Genomic DNA, 24,514 nt, shown 5'->3' with positions numbered 1-24,514 from the left:
GGCAGCAGGTTTTGGGGGGCTCTCTCTGCTTCACTCCTTTCAAAGCCTTTTTCACTCCCTCAATAGTGGGTGACTTGGGGGGATATTTCCAGCCTGGCTTTTGAGGTGTAGGGGGAGGACTGCTACTGGCCTCTGTGAAACACCTAGTCTCTGGTGACCGGCAGCTCGCTTTGGGGGGGGCTCTCTGCTTCACTCCTTTCAAAGCCTTTCACTCCCTCAATAGTGGGTGACTTGGGGGGACATTTCCAGCCTGGCTTTTGAGGTGTAGGGGGAGGACTGCTACTGGCCTCTGTGAAACACCTAGTCTCTGGTGACCGGCAGCTCACTTTGGGGGGCTCTCTCTGCTTCACTCCTTTCAAAGCCTTTCACTCCCTCAATAGTGGGTGACTTGGGGGGACATTTCCAGCCTGGCTTTTGAGGTGCAGGGGGAGGACTGCTACTGGCCTCTGTGAAACACCCACCCTAGGACCACTGGCAGCAGGTTTTGGGGGGCTCTCTCTGCTTCACTCCTTTCAAAGCCTTTTTCACTCCCTCAATAGTGGGTGACTTGGGGGGATATTTCCAGCCTGGCTTTTGAGGTGTAGGGGGAGGACTGCTACTGGCCTCTGTGAAACACCTAGTCTCTGGTGACCGGCAGCTCGCTTTGGGGGGGGGCTCTCTGCTTCACTCCTTTCAAAGCCTTTCACTCCCTCAATAGTGGGTGACTTGGGGGGACATTTCCAGCCTGGCTTTTGAGGTGTAGGGGGAGGACTGCTACTGGCCTCTGTGAAACACCCACCCTAGGACCACTGGCAGCAGGTTTTGGGGGGCTGTCTCTGCTTCACTTCTTTCAAAGCCTTTTTCACTCCCTAAATAGTGGGTGACTTGGGGGGATATTTCCATCGTGGATTTTGAGGTGCAGGGGGAAAACTGCTGCTGGCCTCTGTGAAACATCCACCCTAGGACCACTGGCAGCACGTTTCGGGGGCTCTCTGTCTGCTTCACTCCTTTCAAAGCTGTTTTCACACCCTAAATAGCAGGTGACTTGGGGGGGCATTTCCAGCCACGTCCTGTCCCTGGTATCCTCCTCATGATGGCAAGCCCTGTCCCTGGGATCCTCCTCCTGATGACACATCCTGTCCTTGGTATCCTCCTCCTGACGACACGTCCTGTCCCAGGTATCCTCCTGATGACAAGCCCTGTCCCTGGTATCCTCCTCCTGATGACAAGCCCTGTTCCTGGTATCCTCCTCCTGACGACAAGCCCTGTCCCTGGTATCCTCCTCCTGACGACAAGCCCTGTCCCTGGTATCCTCCTCCTGATGACACGTCCTGTCCCTGGTGTCCTCCTTATGACAACAAGTTCTATCCCTGGTATCCTCCTCCTAACGACAAGCCCTGTCCCTGGTATCCTTCTCCTGACGACATGCCCTGTCTCTGGTATCCTTCTCCTGATGACACGCCCTGTCCCTGGTATCCTCCTCGTGATGACAAGCCCTGTCCCTGGTACCTTCTAAGTACCTCCTCTTATTCTTTATAAACTCTACTACTTCCATTAGAATTTGTATACTTACAAAACAGTCTAAGGCACATGGTGAGCTTCCTTGATTGACTGCATCATGTTTGGTGAAGTGGGTTTCGTCGGCGACCACCGTCCTGCTCCTGCAAGCGCAAGGGCCCCTCTGAGGGTCAATCCCCAAAAGTCCGGTGACAAGGAGGACAGTGACCCAGGTCAGCTTGCTTGATAGCAAGGAAGCTGACACACCACGTCACTGAGGTGGGACTCGTCCCCTGCCCAAAGAGGCTCCCTCTGAACAGGGTAGCATGAGCTTCCTTCCCTCAAGGTGTGAGAGACATCCTTTCCCTCTCTCCCGTGCCTTCCATTCCAGCAAGCGGCCTTTGAATTGCTGCATGATCTCCTGTTGCAGAGTTGGCTTTCACTCAAGTCCATCCATTAATTGCCCATCATGGAGAGTTGGTCTCCCCACCCCTGGGGAGGGCGTCTCTTGTTGATGCAGCCCCATCAACAGGTGGGTTTTGTGGATAGGTGGGTTTTGTGGGCAGCCACCTCTGCTGGACAGGAGCACAAGTCTCTCTCCTTCCCCCAAGGGTGGGTAAGGGTCAGTGAGAATAGGGGAGGGGAAGTTGTTGTTTGTCTCTCTGGAAAAGTGATAATCGAGGAGCGTTACATGAGAACGTTTGGTGGGGAAAGTTGACTGAAGTGAAAATGTGTGGGGAAAACAAGGCCTTTTCTGACCCAAACCGGTTTGTGAACCAGTTCTCGAACCGGGCCTGGTCTGTTAAAAGTTCGTGGACCGTGGTCCGTGGAAGCCCACAAACCCCGAACCGGCGGTCCATAGGCAAATGCCGGTCCGTGCCCATCTCTACTTACAAAGACAGAAAGAATTGGATCAAGAACCAAGCATATCAACATAAAGAAGAGCCTTCTACACAGGGGGCAGCAAGGATCATTTAGTTAGAACAGTGAGAGGAGCATCTCTCTTGCTTTCTGGGGGGTTATTTCCTTGTCTTGTCTCTTATTGGGCTAAACAGGGCAATATCCTGCTTCTTCTCTCTCTTGCCTCTCTTTTCCAAGATGTAGTCAGATAGACAGGACCTATCTCTATCTCTCTTCTTTACTCTCAAGTATGTAGTTCCTAAATAAACTTTTTGCCTCTTTAATAAGCACAGCATGACTTCTCTGCATTTATTTGCACTCTGCTAACAGTACCAAGCTCCAGCTTTTCATTACCAAATTTGAAGACTAGCCTCCAGGCAAGCAGGAGTATGTTTTGTCACCACAAACTAGGATGCTGAATTGAAATGAAGCTGAAATTTAGAATCCCAGCTTGTGCAGCGAGGAAGAGTAATAAAATCCAGTTCACCCTTGCACTTTGATTCACAGAAAACTAGAACTTGATTCAAGGACTTCCAAACCTTCCACTGCAATGAGATGGTTTGTGTCTGTCATAAACAAATTTCTGTTTGCCACAATATCTGAATGCAGCACATTGGTTCATCTCGCTCAGAATTCTCAGCCATGATAGGCGGCACACCAGGGTCTCAGGTAGAAAAGAGGTAACTCACAACATCTATTGCCAGTCCTTTCTTCCAAAGGTCCTCAAGGTGCTTAATGACAGGTCAAAAATGATGTGATTATTAAATCAATATAAAATCAGCAGCAAATAATCTTTAAAAAGCACTAGGGGTGGTTGCACTAGAATCAGGAAGACTCTGACTCTTATCTCTGCTGTGGAAGTCTACTGGGTGACCTTGGGCCAGAGTGCTAAATAAACTATATAGGAAGCCCTGTTCCAATTGCAATACACCTCAAAGGTTTTTGTTTAGTCTGGGGGAAGATGGTTTGCAGGGGAGAAAACCCTTTCCCAAAAGTTCCAGCCAATTTTCCCTGATGTCACTCTTCCCTAGCAATTGACAAAGAACTCTATGAAAAAGCTCTCTAGATGATTTCTAGAGAGGTGTGATGCCATCATGCCATGACTGAAAGCGCCCCTGCTCAGGCCTGGCAATACTCCTTAGAGCCCAGGCAGACTTTGAAAGCAGTCCTTCAGATAGAATAAATCCAATCCATTTAAGCTCTTAAACTTTAAAACCAACCCTTGAATTGAGCTCAGAAACAAATGAGGAGCTTTAATGCTGTTCTTGTAGAAACCTAAAACTGTCTGTCTCCCCAAAATTGTCTGTCTCAAGTGGATTCCCTTGAAAGGGTGCAGTTATTTTTGTGGGTGTGATGCCTATTGAAATGTCTGCTAGATCTAATTCTCTTTGGAGCAAACCCATCTATCAAATCCCAGCATCCATGGTATTTATACATAATCAACCCAGGAGATACTCCTTTAAATTTGCCAACTAAATCCCAGATTTAAAAATATAGACCATAATAAAGTATGATGTTCCAAGCTCTCTATTAAATTGCATTGACTTGAACTATAATAGTAATAATAAAAATCCTTCACCACAGTAATTTACGTATTGCTTTCCTGAGAGTTAATAAGTATTCCGGGTATGAAACAACATTTTAGAACAGCTTGAAAGAACATATTTTATGTGATAAACCAAATGTAAGTCACAAAACTCGGTAATTTAATTTAAAATTCTTTGCCCCATTTCCATATATGTAAATTTTTTACTCGTAATTTTTCTGTAACTGTTCATAAGGCTTGTAGTGAACATTGCCCATAAATAATTGTGTATGCTGTATTTCAGAATAATATTCTTTAATTGGGGGAGAAGTCACCCTCAGTCGAATGAAAAAAAATGTATATGCCGCAGTACGGAAGTACATTCTAAATTTCTTAAAAGAAATCTGGAGCAGATGAGGTGGTCATACACGATCACACATATTGCTGTGTGTGATATGGAAGACATTTGGTGTTCCAGGGTTACCAGGTCCCCAGGGCATGAAAATGGTGGACTCCCAAAAAGGGGAACAGGGAGTTGTGGAGAGCATGACTGGAGAACTTACTCCAACTCAAGACTGAGTAATGATTTATCACCCTGATTATTATCAGTGCCTGATCTGATCAGGCTTCTGGGAGTGCTGCTGGGCTAGGGTTCTACCCCCTCCCTCTGGTTCCAGGGCTGCTGCCAGGCCCTGGGGCCAAGCTCTGTGGGCAACTCAGCTGAGGGTTCACAGTGTTGTCCCCTTTTCTTTCCTCCTTCTTGTTTGCTGGCACAAAGAGGCTTCGGGTGGGGGCAAAGGGTGGTCATGAGGGGAAGTGCAAAGATTGTCCCAGTTGCCCCACAGGAAGCAGTACTGGGCAGGGCTCTGCAGCAGCAGAGACTCCTGCTCCCCAAAAATCACCCCTGGGGGCTGTGGAGGAGGCCAAAAATGTCTTGCTGCCAGGGGAAGATGGACTCTTTCAAATGTTTCAGGAGGAGGAGGCTGAGGGATCCATGGAGGAATGGTTTGGGTTTGATGAAACGTCCATCTCGTCCCCATCCCAAATTCCTGGTGCTATCCCTGCCTGCAGTCCACCCCTCACTCTGTCTTCTGTAGCCAGCTCTGCAGCACACCCAGCAACCCTTCGTCCTCCCTCCCCCAGAAGAGTTAGCAAGCCACCATTCAAACTGGCTGCATGAAGGTTCTTCCAGGCCCTTCCAAATGACCCCCATGTGATGTGGTGCCTTTTCTGTGATGGGCTGGTGTGCAGGAGCAATGATCTGAAGAACCTGTCATTGACGGTCCTGACCAGGCACCTGAAGACGCACCACCCGAGCCTGTGGTCTCTGTCCTCAGCCAGCAAAGCATCCGGTGGGGGGAGACAGCAGGCTACCAGCTCCTCTGAGTATGGATCAGTGGGAGGGTCACCGGAATCAACCCCAAGCAAGAAGTCTTGCCCCGAGGGTGTTGCCGGTGGGTGTGGAATGGACAGACAGGCCGTCCATGGGGAGGTTGTTCCATCAGGGTCGGGGATAGTGCCATTGAAAAGGGTGAGGTCAAGTGCTCAGGAGGTGGGCATTCGTGTGGTACCGGAGATGATTGCCCTGCAAGGATTCCCCCTATCCATCATGGGGAGGGCATGGGCTTCCAAAGACTGCTTCAGCACTTTGCCCCATGGTTCTCCATGCTGTCATGGTGCACCATTGGGTGTCGAGTCCTGCCTGACCTCTACCAGTCCATGCGTGACATGGTTCTCAGGGACCTGTCAGCCGCCAAAGGCCGTACAGTACACTTCATGGACAACCTCTGGAGGGGCTGCCATCATGGCTACATTGCTTTCACCACCCACTGGTGGCAACCAGAGGACCTCCACCACCCCAGGCCAAGAACTGTTTCCCAGAAAAAGGCGCCATGCTTGACCACAGGCTACTGGATAGTTCTTCTCCTGGTCTGGGAGATGGAAGAGGTCCATACTGGGAAGAACATTGCAACCACTGTGAAGGCGGCTCTGAGGGAGTTGACGGGGGGCACAGAAGGGTTTGTCTGTGGCTTCATGGTGATGGACACGGGAAGCAACATGATGGCAGCCCTGAAAGAGGCATCCCTCCTGGGCCAGGTGCACACAAGCTCCACCTGGTGATGAGGGACGTGTTCGGGCTGGGGAGCAAGCCAAGGGACAGCTGGGACAAGGGAACTTTTTGGACGTGCGACCTGCTGGAGAGCTGCTGCCACAAAGCTTCCCACTTCTCCCGCAGCATCAACTGTTCCCGCAAGCTGTTCCAGAAGCAGGGGGAGTGGGGAAACCCCGAGCACCAACTCTTCAGGAACTGCCCACCCGCTGGAACTCCACCTACGACATTATATGTCATCTGGTGGAGCAGAGGGGCCTGTTGCAGGACATCCTGTCATCCATGGACGTTCTGAGGAGCCCTCAGCTCCATGGAATGGAGAGTCCTTGCCCAGATGTCCCGGATGCTGAAACCCTTTAAGGAGGCCACTGAGTTGCTGTGCTCCTATGAGGCCAGCCTGGGTCGGGTCAGCCTGGGTCAGGTCAGGTCATCCCCCCAATCCACGGGCTTGACCAGTTCCTTGCCAAGGACCTCGAGCATGAGAAAGAGCTGCTTCCCAGGGTCTGGAACTTTGTGAGGAGGATCCAGGCATGTGTGGTCGAGTGCTTGCATCCTCTGCACCTTGAGGTGCCGTAGGCAGCATTGCCATGTGGGCGGGTCAGATGCTACACTGGAAAAAGAGAAGGCCGGCCTGAGGGAACCAGTGAGTGATGGAGAAGGAGGAAGAGCAGGAGGAGGAGGAGGAGCAGCAGGAGGAGGAGGGGTGGGGGAGTTGGGAAGAGAGCCATGCCAGAAGAGACCTGCCCAAATGGCCTCATTTGATCTTCGGGCCTCGTCGGTGGGCTGCGTGGTTGGCCGCAACACAGTGGGCGCATCTCTCGTGGTGGAGGACTCGGTGGGAGCTATGGTGCGAGAGTACCTGGCGGAGCCCACCAAGCCCCCCTACTCTAATCTCTTGGAGTATTTTGTGAGAAAATCTTCCATCTGGCCGGACCTGTCGATCGTGGCAACCAACATCCTGTCCTGCCCTCCCACCATCGTGCAGAGCGAGTGGATGTTCTCCCGTCTGGGAGACCTCCTCCGTCCCCGCCACACACGTTTGCACCTGGACCTGGTGGACATGTTGACCTTCATGAAGGTGAACCTCAACCTCCTAGGGCATCCCTCCTTGGACCTGGACCTATCTGCCCTCTGATCCTCCCCAATTCTACTGTGGCTCTCGGCCAAGGTGCTGTGCAGCAGGCTACAGCACTCCTCGGTTCTTGGGGCTGCCTCCATGGCTGGCAACCTGTGGTCCTCCTCTCCCAGACAAGTTCCCTGACTGTCCATCTGTCTACCTCTCCCTCTCTTGATGGAAACTCCACGACTCCTCCCCACATCTTGCCCTGCCCATCCTGTCCTCTAGCTCACAATTCCCTGGATGGTTCCTCTTTCATCTTCGCTGTCTGCCATTGCAGCTGCACCGACCCCTCCCAGCAATCTCTCCTCTCCTGCCCACCCCATCCTTTCTGCGAAGGCAAGACGGTGGGTGATGTTAGCTGGTGCCGCTTTTGGCCACAAGGGACAGCTCTGCTGCCACTGCTGATGATAGGGCAACATAGCCCGGGGGGCCCTATCTATGGGCTTCCACTGACCCCTCTGTGTGTGGGGGGGATGGGGCCCTCTCACCTACCCTTTCTGCAAAGGCAGGAGGGTAGGTGCTGTCCACTGCTGCTGCTCTTGGCCATGAGGGGCATATCAGGAACTGTTGCACATGTAGTTGCGGAGCACGGCCCCCCCATCCATGGGCACCTGCTGTCCCCTCCCCTCTGAGCAGGGAGGGTGCAACACCCATCCTTTCCATGACAGCAGGAAGGTGGGTGGTGCTGGCAGCAGCCTGCCTGAACTGTCTTGACAGGTAAGTTGTCTCTGATTGGGGCAGATTCTGTGGAACTGCAGTCCTCTGTTGGGAAAACCTTTGCTCTCCTCTCCCGGACACGTTCTCCTTCCCTCTCTCAATCTCTCCCTCTCTGTATGGCACTAATACCACCCCACCCCACAACTTGCCCTGCCCATCCCATCCTGTCCACAATGGCAGGAGTGTGGGTGATGTCAGCTGCCGCTACCTTTGGGCACAGGGGACTACCATGGCACTGCCGCCACCTTTGGGCCTTCCTGGTCCTGCTCTGCAATGCGGCTGCGTGACAAGTGACATGTACCCTCCTCTCCCTGACAAGTTCCTGGACTTTCCTTCTTTCAACCAATCCCTCTCCAGAACATTTTGACCCCGCCCTATGACCTCTCCTGTCCTGCCCATCCTGTCCTGTTCATGAATGCAGGAAGGTGGCTGATGTCAGCTGTTTCCACCTTTGGGCATGGGGGAATACCATGCTGCCGCTGCCATCTTTGGACCTTCCTGGTCCCGCTCTGCAATGCGGCTGTGACAAGCAACCCTTTGTCCTCCCCTCCCCGGCAAGATCCTGGATGTTCCCTCTTTCGACCTCTCCCTCTCTGGAACCCTCTGACCCCTGCCAACCTCTCCTTTCCTGCCCACCCCATTCTTTCCACGAAGGCAGGAAGGTGGGTGATGCTGGCGACAGCCTCCATTGCGACGCAGGAGGGGCAGACAAGCCTATGCCGCAGCAGTCAGCGCAATCCAACATGGTGGTAGTTGGGGTCCTCTTCATCCTCCTCTCCCCGTCAAGCTCCCCCTCCCTCTATGAAACTGACCCTTTCTGGAACCACTCCGACCCTCCCCAACAACCTCTCCTGACCTGTCCATACCATCCTTTCCATGAAAGCTGGAGGGCGGATGATGGCTGCTTCCGCCGCTGACAAGATCAGTGGGTTTAAAAGGTGAAGGCTCCCAAATGTTTGGGTATTTCCCAGTCCTCTGCTTCCTGGCAAGGTGGCCAGGAAGTGGTAACCCTTTGCCTCTGACTCCCTGACAAGTTCACCATCCCTCTTTGAACCTCACCCACTCTTGAACTGCTCCGACCCCTCCAAAGGACATCTCCTCTTCCTCTCATCCTTTCTGCAAAGGCAGGAAGGTGGGTGAGGTTTGCTGCACCTGCTTTTGGCCCCAAGGGACAGCTCTGCTACTGTTGCACATAAAATTGTACCATGCGGTGGCCCCTGTCAACAGCAGCAGCTGTCCCCTCTGGGCAGGGGGGAATGGGTACTGCCACGACCAGTCACATCCTTTCCACGAAGGCTGGAAGGTGGGTGATGCTGGCGGCAGCCTCCAGTTCAACACAAGAGGGGCAGAAAAGCCTCTCCCAGGGCAGTGTGTGCAATACAACATAGTGAATGTTGTGGTCCTCCCAGTCCTGCTGTGCAATGCGGCCATTAAGGTCATCCTTTCCTTGTCAAGCTCAAGGTCCCTGTTTGAACCTCACCCTCTCTGGAACCACCTGACCCCATTGACCTCTCCTCTAGTTTTGTGACCATCCCATCCTTTCCACGTAGGCAGGAAGGTGGGTGATGCCGGTGGGAACCTACACCACTTATTTGAATTTCCTGTCCTGCCTGTGTAGGAAAGGTGTCTCAGACTGGTGTGGATTGCTCTATCGCCAGCTCATGGGGCTGCTGGTCCCTCTTTCAATCTCTCCCTGTCCGGAACCACTCTGACCCTTCCCAACCTCTCCTGTCCTGCACATCCTGCCTGTTCCGTGAAGGCAGGAAGGTGTGTGCTGCACTGCTGTCTGCTGCTGCTGGTTTTGGCCATGAGGGGCAGCTCAGAAGCAGTTGCTGTCCCTTCTGAGCAGGGGGAATGGGTTCCACCTCACGACTCCCATCCTTTCCATGAAGGCAGGCAGGTAGGACATGTTCGCTGCTGCCACCAGCCTGCAACTCAGTGGGTTTCTCAGTTCATGGCTCTCCAATGAAGTGGAATTCCGTTTCCTGCACCATGATGCAGCCAGCAGCAACCCGTTGTCCTCCTCTCCCCAGCAAGGTCCTGGACATTCCCTCTTTTGAACTCTCCCTCTCTGGAATTGCTACGACCCCTCCCAACCTCTCCTCTCCTGCCCACCCCATCCTTTCCACAAAGGCAGGAAGGTGGGTGATGCCAGCTGCCACCACTACCCTGCTCTGCTGCTGCTGATGGTGGTGGTATGGCAACACAGCACAGAGGCCCCTATCTATGGGCTCCTGGTGACCCCTCGGGGTGGGGAATGGGTCCCTCCCACCCTTTCCATCAAGGCAGGAAGGTTGGTGCTGTACTACTGCTGCTACTCAATCCAACAATGCAGCTCCTTTAAATATCTTGGGGTAACCTTTAAAGAGACTCTGAATTGGAAGATACATCTTGCGTTGGTTAAATCCTCAGCATCAAGGATTGTAGGGTCAATCATACATTTCTTTTATACAAAGGGGGGGTCAACTGATAGATCCAGCACTGAAATTATTTAAGAGCAAGGTAGTCCCTCACCTCCTATATGGAGCTGAAGTGTGGGGTTGGAAGGAAGACATTCTAACCAGCCTTGAGGTAATCCAAAACCAGTTCTTGAGACGGATTTTGGCTTTTGGGGCTGGTGGACCCTATTTAAATTTCTTCCTGTCCGGAACCAGTCTGACCCTTTCCAACCTCTCCTGCCCTGCACATCCAGCCCCTTTCCATCAAGGAAGGAAGGTGGGTGCTGCCTGGTGCTGCTGGTTTTGGCCATGAGGGGCAGCTCTGAAGCAGTTGCTGTCAGTCTTCTGAGCAGGGGGAATGGGTCCAGCGACTCCTGTCCTTTCTGTGAAGGCAGAAAGGTGGGTGACGTGGGGGGCAGCCTACAGCTGCACACATGGGCACCTACCTGTCTGCCCACAATCCCCTTTCCTAGGGGAAATGATGCCTCCCTCATGAGTAGGGGAGGGCATCCTCCACCACCTTGACAGCCAGTGCATCAGCCTCTGCTTGTACACATTAGGGGCGGGCCCCACCTCCCACCCTTGGTTCTTTCCTGCCAACTTTCCAATGATGGGATAATGCAGATAGTAATGTGATCTACCTGTCTCCCCAATATCCCTGAACACGGCATCTGTCTTTCCTGTCAATCCAATTCAGGTATTCCATGTATCCATGCATCCCTCTATCTATACACCTATCCCATACAGCTACGCACCTGTCTATTGAGAAACCTATCTATCCCATGCACCTAAACATCCAGTGCTCCATGTCCAGCTGGTGCATTTGTGCAGTGACAGCCTTTGCACCACATGCAGTGTGGACAAGAGCATTGGCTCCAATGCCATAATGTCCCCATCTGGTGGACGTGTGTTGGTGTCACCAGGGTGTGTGTTTCTGTGTGCAAGGCCTCCATGCACACCATCATGTCTTGCTGGAGGGTTTTCTTTGCAGACTTTTGCTGGGTCATTTGGTTATGTGGTGGCTGCAGGCATGACCCACAATACTGCCTTGGCAGAAAGTTGCCTTGGGGAGGCCTGGTGGGCAGGCACATGGGGGGGGGATGCTGCGGGCCAGCAGCCAGAACCCCCACCCCCTACAGGGGAGGTGGCCCACCTTCAGGTCTACCGCATGGGGCCAATGTGAACTGGGGAGGGTGGATCCATTTGTATTGAAAGGGAGTTTCTTGGGGGCATCGAATTTGGGAATGTAAAACTTCGTGATCCATACTGCAATCTTGACCAAACTTGGCTGATGGCTGGAGGAGAGCCTGCTGCACATTCCCTGTGAATATGGGCTCTCTAAGTGCTAGGGGGGTGCTCTGGTGCTGACGAACAATGAACACCAAACACATTCGTTAACAGGACATGTTCGGTTCCAGTTGGCTGTTCGTGTTAGTTGTTGGCGACAAACAACAAACAGCCTGTTCAGGTTTTTTTCTGTTCGTACCCATGTCTACTTGTGGCCTGTTGCACCAGAAATGACACAATTCTCAATACGATGCGGAAGCATTCTGGAATGCAGTGAGAGCACTGTGGGGTTCCTAGGCCTGTTCTTACACCTTCATCTCCCTCTCCACCAGCCAGGTGACCAGTGGCAGGAGTGGAGGCTGGGATCCCCCCTCACCAGGGGGCTGGTAACTCTATCGTGTTCTAGTGAAAATAAAGTCAACTTCCCAATATGGTCCAAATTCACCCTAGGGAAGATCCAAGGAGAAAGAGAGAAGGCAACAAAATGAAGACTAGATTTATTTACTTACTTACTTAGGATACTTCTATGCCCCTGCTTCAGAGTCCTGCTCAAGGTGGCTTACAGGTAAATTAGTGTAACAATATAAAACAATCTGTTAAATCTAAACAAAAACAAAGCCACAACATCCAAGGTCTTTTGAACTTAAGGGTCTCGCCATACAGTGACACCTGACATGTGCTGTTTAAGTGTTGAGTTTTGCAATTTTACCTAGGAGCTGTAGTTTTAAAAGAGCTGTTGGATTAGATCACTGTGGAGAGAGTAGGATTCACTCTTTTTGTAAAACAGAGTTGGGAGGGAGGGATGGAAAAGAAAATAAGCTTTTTGTTAGCTCCTTTAACTCCTTAGTTGCTGAACTACACAGTCTCTCCCCCCTCCGGCAGATTCCACCCAGAGGGGGTGGGGAGGGTGAGGCTGTGTAGTTCAGCAACCCCTCTGGGTGGAATCTGCCAGATTTTAAAATAAAGAGGGTGGTAGAAGACTGTGTAGTTCAGCAACTAAAGAGTTAAGGGCACTAGCCAAAAGTTTTTTTTCTCCCCCCCCAACTCTTTGTTTTACAAAAAGAGTGATTCATTCTCTATCCAACAGCTCTTTTAAAACTACAGCTCCCAAGTAAAATTTTGAAAACTGACACTTAACGAGCATGTGCCAGGCAGCACTGTGTGGGGAAACCCAAACAGTGCAATCCTAAGCAGAGTTACACCAGTCTAAGCCCACTGGAATAAATGGGCTCAATTTGGAGTAACTCCGCTTAGGATTGCACTGTAAGTCTTGCTGTAAATTTAAAACACTCTTCTGTCTCACTATCTTTACCTAGAAACCCCTTTGGCTCACTAAAAACTACACAGAATGTAGGAAAGGGTGGTGGTGAGTGCTACTGGTGAGTCTTTTTCTGTTGCCTGCCTTAACTGCTGGGGGTGTAATGAGCCTTTGCCCATGTCTGAACCAAGCTTCCACTAGTAAAAAGAAAGATGTATCTTTTTCTTGGAAAGCTTTCAGCAATTAGTTTTCAGACTTGTCAAACAGCTAAGTCCTTTGAACCACCTGTTTATCAGTACATTAATTTTATATAGGGGTCAATATTACTTTGCAGCTCCTTATCAAACACACAGACACCTGTCTAGAGTTTATTTCACTTTATTGAAAATACACCCACATTTTTTAATGAAGCAAGTAATTAAAACATAAATGGTTATTAATATAAATCCTATAAAAACAGAACACAGAAAGGCAATAGGAAATAAGCTTGCTAACATTTCCTAATAAATTCTAAGTTTAACATAATCAAAGTTTCTAAGAAATGCATAAGTAAAGATAAGTTCTCACCTAAATTCTCTCAAGAGATTTCTTCCATCAGAGCTCTGACATTCTAGGTGAATTTGCATTTTTATAAGTCATCATATGTAAATATCTAAGAGCTTTTCACATGATAGCACAAACCAACGACAATTGGTCTGTTGCTTCATTGAATATTCATAGTTTCTATTGTAGAACCTTCCAATTAGTAAAAAATGACCTTATACACAAACTTGCAAAACAAAACTATAAATCTCTGAGAAATGTCAGAAAAAGAGATCACTATTGGTTGAATCACTGATAGAGGAACATTAATCTAGATAGAGTCCACTATTTTAATTAACAGTCAAAAGATTAAAGCACACCTGTTAGAATTACCTAACACAGAAAAAAAACACACAGATGGTTCATGCAAAGTTTGAAAGTCAATCTAGAATACAAGTACATGGCATAGTCTTGCTTAGTATTGATTACTGTCATGTGCTTTTATTTATATTGGTGCAACAGGAATTTGCTGAGGTTATTGTGTGGGAGGACAGTATTTGGGGCTGTGTGACTGTAGAACCTGCTTTAAAGTGGGGTCAATTGGAGCAAGTGCTTCTATTTGTCTTTTCTGCCTGAGTTGGAGCTGATTGTGGAGGGGAATTGTTACTAATTGGAGAGCGTCTGTTTTGCCTGGGGCTAACTGCTGGCTCCACCCTCTACAGAGTGAGCCTTGACTGAATTAGGCTCCTCCTTACCAAAGGCACATCACAGCCACCTGGGCTCTGAGAAGGAGCAGAAAAGGGAGCTGCAGCTAGAGGAGTACTCTTGGAATATACTTGGAAGGCGATGATGTTGACAGAAGGCCCCTTTCCAGTCACCTGCATGGAGTGTGCCCTGTTTGTTTTCCTCCCAGAAGAGAAGACAGGCTTCACTTGTCAGAAGTGTAAGCTGGTCAGGCTTTTGGAGGAGAAGATTCAGAGCTGGGAGGAGAGGATCACCACTAGACATGGGCACGAACCAAAAAAATTTATCGAACCAGTGGATCGTGGTTCAGTGCGGACCACAATCCTGAATTCCTGAACAGCAACGACCATCTCCCGTCCCCGAACCAAACCCAGATCGTGGATCGTGGAAAATGCAGTGGGGTGCGCCGCTGTTCCCAGCCCATGGCTATTTATAAGCATGGGTCTCATTCAGCAACACAGGAGGTCTGTGTTTGGCCATCAGAGCTGCCTATCAGGGTTTGCAGGGATGAGATTGGAGTGTCCATGGCTACAGAACACCCCCTTCCCCCTCCCTCCCCTGGGTGTCTTCCCCAACTTGTAACTGCTTTGCAGCTCCGTGCTTGGAAGGAAGCCCGGCTGGTCAAGGAAAGCTGGGCTTCCATTTGGGTTGCCAGGGTGACAGAAGGAGGGCAGACAGAGCTTAGGCATTCCTCTGGCTCCGTTGCCAGGGGAATAGATTGCTGGCGCCTGAGTGTGTGTATTCCCGAACCGAGCCTGAATACCACGATCCAGGCCTCTCCCGACCGCTGGATCGTTGGCTGTGGATGATCACGATCTGCCGGGTCACGATTGTGGGATCACCATTTTCATGGGTTTTTGATGCTCGTAATGCGGTTCGTGCCCATCTCTAATCACCCCCACTCTTCAGGAAATCAAGGAAGGGGAGGGTTTTATTGAGAAGAGCCTTGGGGCTCTGCATAAGCATTAAGAAATCAGTCCAAGAGAAGAAGTAAGAGTCAATCTCCCTTCTGAACTCCTCTCAGTTCTACAATACAAACCGGAAGACGTGGACTAAGGCGATTCTCTGGTCCACTGGAGCTCAAGAATCATTTTGAGGTGCTTGACATGGTGACATAGACAAGAGTGGAAGAAGAACCACAAAGACCTGGAGGAGGGAGTGAAGAAGGTATGGGGCCACACAGAAAAAGAAGAAAATGGAAAGTGGTGGTCATCAGGGACTCTCTGTTCAGGGGAATGGAATGTCATGCATCCAGGCCAGAGCCCCTACTCCAAGAGATGTGTTGCTGGCCAGGAACCAGAATTCAGGAAATTACAGACCAACTGCCAAAACTGATCAGTACCTGTTTGTGCTGGTTCACGTGGGAACGAAAGACATGGCCGTGAATACCATCACAAGAATTAAAGAAGACTATGAAGCTCCTGGAAGGCAGTTGAAGACAATGCTCATTATTAACCTGATGTATTCTCTCCTTAGTGCAAGTGTTACTTTTGAGACCCAGAGTGAGCCTCTTTTGTTATCTTATAGAAATATGCTCCTCTAAGCTAGCACTGACCTTGGAGTGTCCAGATGCCAGCTCTTGCTACTTCGTCCAGATGCTGGGAATGTATGATTGCATGCTGAATATCTAGCCATAACTAAAAGCGTTCTCACAGGACCCGTGTAGACTGCGTGCCAAAACCTTAACAGTTATTTGAGAGTGGGAAAATCAAATATAACGTAGAACTGCTTGCCTTGCATTATCACTTCTACCAAGCTCCGTGATGGAGTTCAGATCTGAACTGTCAAATCCCGAATAAAGCTTTTCTTTTGGAACCAATGTGTGTTCACTGGAGAAGAACTGAGGGATCTACCTGCCAGGAACTGACATTTTGGTAGAAGTCTCTTCGGGGGGGGGTTCCCCTTCTTGACTCGCCACTTCTGAGAACTATATACCAGCACCATGCTGTATGATGTAGACCCAGAGGAGACAGAGCCTGAAGGTCTCCCACCAATTTCTGAGCCCCAGCCGGCTCCCACCACAGTGGACTGGGTGGTTGGGGACCCTACTGATTATGCAATTACCATGTTCGATGTGAACCCCTACATGATGGAAGATTTCGTAGCAGCCAGTGCACTGTCAATCTATGAAGATCGGGGAGCGAGACCAAAGCAAAGCACCACTCATCGGAAGTGAACCCAAGCTACTTCACAAGAGTGGATGCCATGACAGTCGATAGGACCACAATTGGGGGGGGACCCGTATTACTACCAGCCAATGGGTGGCCAGTCCCTCCACCACTAGTACCCCAAGTTGCACAAGCACTAGGTTACCCAGTGCTGGCTGCGCAGAGAATCAATCCCAGCTCCCGAAACTAGAAGCAAGTTTTGATGGGGCCCCAGAGAAGTTGGGATTTTCCATGGTACAGACTTTGGAATTCTTCCAGAAGTGGGGCCACCTATTCCCCAGCAAATATAGTTGTGTAAGTCACTTTGGGTTGTGATTGACTGGGTCGGCGGCTGATTGGTATGTGACCCTTTATAAAGTCAAGGCTCCCAAATTAGAGATGCTTGATGCATTTGTGCAAGCACAATTCAAAGACCAAAATCAAGATGATCTAACAAGGACATAGGCCAGTGCGCAAATATGCAGCCAAATTCAGATAGTACGCCACCAAAGTACATGGATGGACCAAAGAAATGAAGTTTATGAAGATTATAAGAACATTTAAGGGTTTTTAATAATAATAATAATATGTTTATTGCTTTTCCGGCCGAAGCCATAAGCCATACAAACACCAACAAAATATGAACTGTACACTTGAACATACCCAATTCACACAGACATAACTCGTCATTATCACTTTAAACTATCTAAACTCATGAAGATTTTGTTTCTTTATCACCGTGGCTAAAAAGGAAGCCACTATAGCAGAGGTTTGATTGTCAGGAAAGTTATCAGACAATAACACTGAGATTGCCCAAGGAAGGAAGGGAAGCTTTTCTTTTAACATAATAGGAATAATAAATCTCTCTCTTTCTTTACTCCACTTAGGGCAAAAAACTATTATATGATCCAAGGTCTCTAACTTTCCTTGTCCACAGTCACAAACTCGTTCAGAATAAGGGAGTCCAGAGAAACAACCAGAAAGCACTTTAGAGGGGAAGGAGTTAAGTCTAGCCAATGTGAAGGCTCTGCGTTGAGCTGGAATCTTTAAAGAATAGCAATAAGATGGAATAGCCTCTGGGGGTGAAAGTCCCAGGGATAAGCCCGAACATGTACGTCTGGCTCTCTGGAGAGTACTGCTGTAATCGAGATCCTTTAGTTTTAATTTTATAACTCTTAGGGCCTCATTTGTCTGTAAAGTTGTTATATCAATATCCAGAATTTTTAGTTTCTGGTTAATTAAATTAGTTCGGCTACTCTTATAGGTATCCTGCGAGATCAAATGTGCAAAACCTACTTTCCCTGAATTGTCCTTGTAAATTTCCTTGTTCAAGAACAACTTAAAGGCTGTAATCCATGCTCTCTTCTCAATTGAGGGTTGGGCGAATTCCACCCTAAGAGCAGTACCTGCTACACATCTCGGGACTGCCGCTATCTCCCTCAAAAATGTGTGTAGAGGGGTGTCAAGGTTGTCGGATACACCTTCAATCCACACTCCACACCCATAAAGTATCTGTGGGATAACCTTAGCATTAAAAATCCTAATGGCTGCTGGTATATGTTTTGCTCCTTTGGAGTAAAAGAATTTTTTAATTGCCATTGATGAAATGTTTGCGGCCTTCAGAGCAGCCTGGATATGTGGTTTCCATGATAGATTGTAGTTAAAAGTGATACCAAGATAACTGAAGGAGGGGACTCTCTCCAAAGCCCCTCCCAGTACTCTTATCGATTTGGAGCCGTTATGGAAGGACCCGGAAAATCTCAGGACTTTCGATTTAGCATAATTAACTTTAAGTTCCTCATTATTACAATATGTGATAAATGCGTTAATTAGTGATTTTAAACCTAATTCTGTTTTGGAGATAAGGAGAGCATCGTCTGCGTATAAAAGAATCGAAACTGGAGTATTTGCTAGATAAGGGGGGTGTCTGGTATGTGATTTCACAAATGGAATCATGTCATTAATGAATAGATTAAATAAGGATGGAGCCAGCAAACAACCTTGTTCCACACCTTTATCGGTTTGAAAACTTGGAGTTAATTGACCCTGCCAGTTGTACCTAATTTGGGCGGAAGTGTCAGTATATAAGTTCGTTATTAAATATAAAAGTCTTTTATCTATTGTAGATTCTGACAATTTACGCCACAATCTACAACGATTAATAGAGTCAAATGCGGTCTTCAAATCCATGAAGGCCCCATAGAGTTTACCGCCGGGGGGTGCCAAATATTTGCTTGCTAGATGGTGTAAAACCAAACAATGATCCATAGTCGAGGCCCCTGTACGGAAGCCTGTTTGTTCAGGGTAGAGTACTGCTTCTTGATCCATCCAATCCGTTAACCTATCAAGAAGTTGTGCCGCAAAGATTTTCCCTGGAATAGAAAGTAGACTTATAGGACGATAGTTATGAGGGTTGGACCTATTACCTTTCTTATAAATTGGGATTATAATTGAACGCTTCCAGTCAGACGGCATGGAACCTGAACTATTTATTGATGAAAAGATGGGAGCTAAACAAGCCCCCCACCAATCAGGGTTCATTAGGAACAATTCAGGAGGGATAAAATCCGGTCCGGGTGCTTTGCCCCGTTTCAGACGTTTTATTATATTAGTTATTTGGCTTGGAGAGACCATTGGCCAAGTTCCAATGTTCTCATTTGAAAAGCAAGGTACTGTGATAGTGGTTTGTATAGGTTCTTTTGTACTCTGAAAAAGGGCACTAAAATGAGAAATCCACTGGTGTGTGGTAATATCTGAGTTTTCATGTGAGTAAGTAGATGAATTTTTGACTAGCTTCCAGAAAAGCTTATAATCATTTTTTACTGTCACTAGATGAAGGGATTCCCAGTCTTTCAAGGCTGCCAACTCTTTCTTCCTTTTAATGGTCTTCCTGTATTCTTGTTTAAGAAGTCTGATCTTTACAACTTCCTTCTGAAGACCTGTGATTTTAGCGACTCTAAACTGTGTTCTGATTAATCTCTTCAGCTTTCTACATTCCTCATCATACCAATTATTACCCCTTAAATTAGGTGCAACATTTTCTTGCTTAATGACCCTCTTATCTACAGAGAAGAAAGATGACAAACTCCTCATCAACGTTCTATAATATTCCAAGCCTCCTTGTGTTTCATCTGAATGGCAGTGTTGTGCCCAGCATATATCAGGCTTTCCTTGATTAAGCAATTCAGCTATCTGGGACTCGATCTTGTGGGACCATTTGATAGATTTCTTGAAAAGGGTCCGATCTTGGGGGGCCATAGTGATATAGGTGAACATATCCATCTGCTGAGGTGTGAATTCAAGAATCAAAGGGGTTTGATTGATAAGGGTTTTTAAGATGGCAGTGCGAGTTGGCACTCTTGCAGCTGCTCCTGCTGGTTTAAGTTTTAATTACCTTCCTGTTTAACAGCCATTGCCACACAAGTTGAGGATGTATTTTTACTTGCCAGTTGTGTTGAAATTTGTCATTTGTACCAGTCTTTGGCGAATTTAATTGGCCTGGTATTTAAAAGAGCCTAACAGACCTGAAGTGCCTATAGAACTTAAATAGGCCTGAAATGCCTATAAGCCAGAGAGAGATATCAGGTGATTAGGATGTTGATGGGGTCATACTGAGCTAGACTAGAGGTTCCCTTATATTATATTATATTATATTATATTATATTATATTATATTATATTATATTATATTATATTATATTATATTATATTATATTATATTATATTATATTATATTATATTATATTATATTATATTATATTATATTATATTATATTATATTATATTATATTATATTGTGGCCTTAATTAAAATTGAAATATAAATAAATAATAATTTAGTCGCAAGTTGAAATTATATTAAATTGGAATTTGATTGATTCGATTCTTAAGGGATGTTATTGGATAGTATTAAATAGGCTGGGAAGCTGTTATACTGGGAGGGGGTTGGTTATACTCTGCCCATGGGATTAAATATGGTTGTTGGTTAGGACCAGCCACTAGGATAAGTTCTGGACTATGTGCAGATAGATCTTATTTATTTGGTTTTACTCATTGACTGTCCACTGGTTTAATGATTAATTGTATGCCTGGGAATTTTTAAGTAGCAATTATTAAAGAGCTGGTTACTTGGGCTGATAGAGTGAGCCAAAGGGTGATGGACAAAGGGAGTGGCCGGTATGGAGTCAGGGATCCCAGTGCTCTGGGGGGAAGGGAGGTATGGTGGTGGGACTCAGGCCAAAATGAGAAGGACATGGAGATATGGTAGAACTCAGTGTCCTTCCAACCTGAGTCCCATCCTGAGAAATGCTGGGTGTGGCGTTAGGAAATTTACCCCCCCTTTGACACTGATGTTGCGTGATATCAGGTCCATAAATAATAAAACTAGAATTCTGCACGATTATTTTGCAGCAAATGATATGGACATGGTGTGCGTGACTGAGACCTCAGTAAGATACCCTGTCATACCTGTTGGAGGTGGTAGCAGGGTGGGCCTTGGAGTATCCGAGACTGATAATGCTGGGAGAATTCAACATCCACAATGATGCTGCTGCTTCTACTAGGACTGTGGACCTGGTATCCTCCATGGCCGCAGTGGGACTCTTGTTTCGACCCCCACACATCAAGCAGGCCACACGCTGGATCTGATCTTCAGGATGGAGATAAATGTGGATCTGGAAGCTGTTGAAGTGGACGCAATTTGTTAAAAACCTAAATGTATAGTTTGGCCCTAAGATTGTGCATCTGGCATTTTTGCATAACTGAAAATGTGCAAACTGAACACAATTTGAACATTTTTCAATGCTGTTGTTACCTGAATTGGTCTTCTTGCGAGTTAGTGGGGGGAAATAGTGGCAAGGAAGACAGATATACATGAGGTTGGTAACTACAGAATCTTCTTCATCAATTTTTACAGGGTCCCTTCCATTTATTGCAAACAAGACTGGTGCTTAAATTCAAAGAGCAAACTTTTATTGAAGAGGGAAAATGCATACACATACACACAGGGCAAGTAGCAAAAACAGTTACACACACGCAGAGTCCTAGGAAGCTAGGCAGAAGTTGGAACAGAGTGAGAGAGAGCAAAGTATATCTACCTATCCTGAAGAGCAGGAGGCTCCAGTCCACAGGGAAGAGAGCAGCTTCAAATGCAGGCATTCTCAGCTTGGAGAGCAAGAGGCTTAGGGCAAACCCCAGGAGAACAGCATTTTGAATCCAGTAAGCATGTGCAGAGGGAGAGAGGTTTAGGGAAGCAACCTTAAGGGAGCAGCCAGGAAGCATGCACAATTTGAATGGGCCAGGGCACTACTCGTATAGGGTAAAATGTGCCCTGAGGTGGGATAGCCCTCCTAGCTGTTAGAACAAAGACTCTAATAGTTCCTGGGAGTAACAAAAGGTTTGAATACCTTGTGTCAGTCCCTGGCAATTGGGTCCCCAAATTCTCCACAGTTAACACACAAATATTCTAGTTAAAGTAACTTCATTAGAGATCCATTTAGTACAAGGTGCATCAACAGCTGAAATTGTCAGAAGTGACGTATGTGGGGTTAGCAATGTTAGTTATAGGGACTCTTCCCGCCTTAGGACAGAGGGCCGTTAAGGGGGGAGGGTTGTAGTGAGACATTGTTTTAGAACAGTGAGAAAGAAGAATTTATCTTAGGTTCTCAGGAGAAGCACACCATGAACCAGCTTCGGCTGGCTATCAAGGACACTTGCTCAGCAGAGCGAGAAAGTGAAAGTAAACATTTGTAAGATAACCCTTTGGCATGTAGCAATAAAGAATTTTCCACACTCTCAGAAACCAGAGGCAGAACTCATATACATTCATAGCAGATATGCAGGGACCATATATGACACTTTGATTGGTAGCTGCTGGGGCATATGAAAGAGAATGCAAATCTTGTCCTGACTCTGCACAATAGGGCAGTTTGTTAATGAAGTCCACCAGAGCTAAGTTGATGAATTTAGTTGGGGAATGCACCTTCCCAGGAATGAATTATAAATACTTACGAATGCTAGTTGATTTTCTCCTCAATCATGGACAGGAGATCTCATCACGGAAGGAGGGAAAGGAGTGTGTTAAGTAGGAAGACACTACAAGACCTTTGTTGTTCTGGAATCCTTTAGGGGCTGGGGAGACTGCTAAACTAATCACCGTGAATCTCTCCACATTTATATGCGGCATTCCATTCATGCTTGGATCTCCTGGGCAGGGCTCAGAAACTGTTAGCTGGAATTCAACTGGCTGCAATTCAAACTGCCATTTTAAATCCAGGGGCCTTGTGACATTTGATATCACAGGTAGCCATATTAAATGGCTATTAAAGATGGCAGAGGCTAGGCCGACTGCTTACACTATTTGCAAATTGCAGAAGTGCTTCAAATAAAATCAGTGTGTGATTGAGCATCTCTGAGAATAACTAATTTCTTTTTTGGTTAATTGGCGCCCTTTTCTGAGTTTTGGTGGTGTTTATTTTTCAGAGGGTTACTGTCTGTACAGGTAGATGTCTTTGAAGATAATTTCCCTGTACATCCTTATCCTTTCATCTGACGATCAACTGATTAACAAACTATGCTTAGCTATAGTGGGTATGATATCAGTGGATCCGCACCAGATGTATGTCACTCATTAGGATATAAGCATTCTAAAAATCAGAGAAGAGAATCTGCCCTGCATGTAAAATATCTGAAGGTTAGTGTCTCGGCTCTTTCCAAGGACAGGACAAAAGAAACAGTACAAGACGGTCAAAAATATATCAAGACTTTGGGTTTTACATTAATAATAGTAGAAATAAACTTGTTTCTGCTCATGTACTTTTGGTCAGAGTTACTAGGGAACTAAAGACATAGAAACTGATGGAACACCACAGTGCAAAAGTATTTTTGAATACGTTGGGTTCAAATACTAGTGAATCAGGTACTTACAATTTCCATTTTATTAAAGGCACCCAAAGTTCATTTTCCTATGCATTTAGAAAGCATTATAGGAAAGATATATCTTAGGTATACAGTCATATTAGCTCCCCCCCCCCCCCGAAATTATCCCTTTCCCTCATTAGCATCACTTTGGAATATTCAGCAGTATGGTTTGTGATAAGTTGGCTTCTTGACTTTGAATAAAAAGGCCAAGAGTGCAGAAAATATGTGGAACTGGTAATTCTGAGTTTGCAAGGCTTAGGGTTAGATCCAGAAGCAATTTCTGCAAATGGAAGAAATAGTGCAGGAGCCCCAACTTGGGCTCACCTTTCTTGGCGTTTTTAGAAAGTGGGTATGGCCAGGTGGGGCTTTTGCTGCGGAGGACTTCTGATCGACCTCTGAAAATCAAGATGTGCAAATTAAAAAGCATTAACATGCAGATGAAAAGGCATCCTGTTAAACACTGCTTTTACCTGTAATGTTGAAGAGTTAGTTAACCATAACCTTGCTCCCTGATATTTTTTATTGGCTCCACTTCCTGGCTAGCCATTTTAGGGTTGTGCCCACTATCCTGGGTCAAAATTCCAAAAGTGTCCATTGGATCCCCTAGGACAATGGTTTAATCCAATTTCCCCCTCCTACTGCAGCCCTCTTGATTTCCTCACCATGTTCTGAGGTTGTCTATCCCTCTACAGCTCTGGGAGGCCATTTGGAGTGTCAGCAGCAGAGGGAGGTGACAGAAATCCCCCTTTGCTTACAGAAATCCCCCTTTTCAGTGGAGATTTTCTGCAGAATTCAAGCCTCCAAGTCAAATTCCTAACACGTTTGCTATGAAGTGAGCCCCACTGACTTCAATGGGGCTAACTTCCTTGTGAGAGTGCTCAGGGTACGCATGCTTGGGAGGAAGTTGCCCTGAATAGGTGAAACTTAGGAAAATATGGCTGGGATTGGGTGTTTGCTAATGGTATAATGAGTGATCTATCAAGTCAAGTCAAGTTAGCCTTTATTGGCATATAGCAGCAATTCAAGTTATCCACTTACAAAAAGAAAAACAAGGTTAAAAGGATACTACATTACAAATACATAAATACATTTATAGCTTATTTCCGTGATATTCTTTGACGCAACTTCAAAGCAGAATGGAGAAACTTGGCCACCTTCTCAGTGACATCAGGAAAGGAATCGTTCAACAGTCTATAGACTTTGAGTGAGTCAGAGAAATCCATCATACTAGCTAAAACAGATTTTAACTATGTTTGCCATATACCAGCGTACAAATGACAATGCAAAAGAACATGTGTAATTGACTCAATACATTTTTGTTCATATAAACAGCATCTAGCTAAATAGGCTACCC

The sequence above is a fragment of the Eublepharis macularius genome, chromosome 15, assembly GCF_028583425.1.
Source record: "Eublepharis macularius isolate TG4126 chromosome 15, MPM_Emac_v1.0, whole genome shotgun sequence".
Lineage (NCBI taxonomy): Eukaryota > Metazoa > Chordata > Lepidosauria > Squamata > Eublepharidae > Eublepharis > Eublepharis macularius.
The sequence above is the reverse complement of the archived record's forward strand: the minus strand, read 5'-3'. Positions refer to the sequence as shown.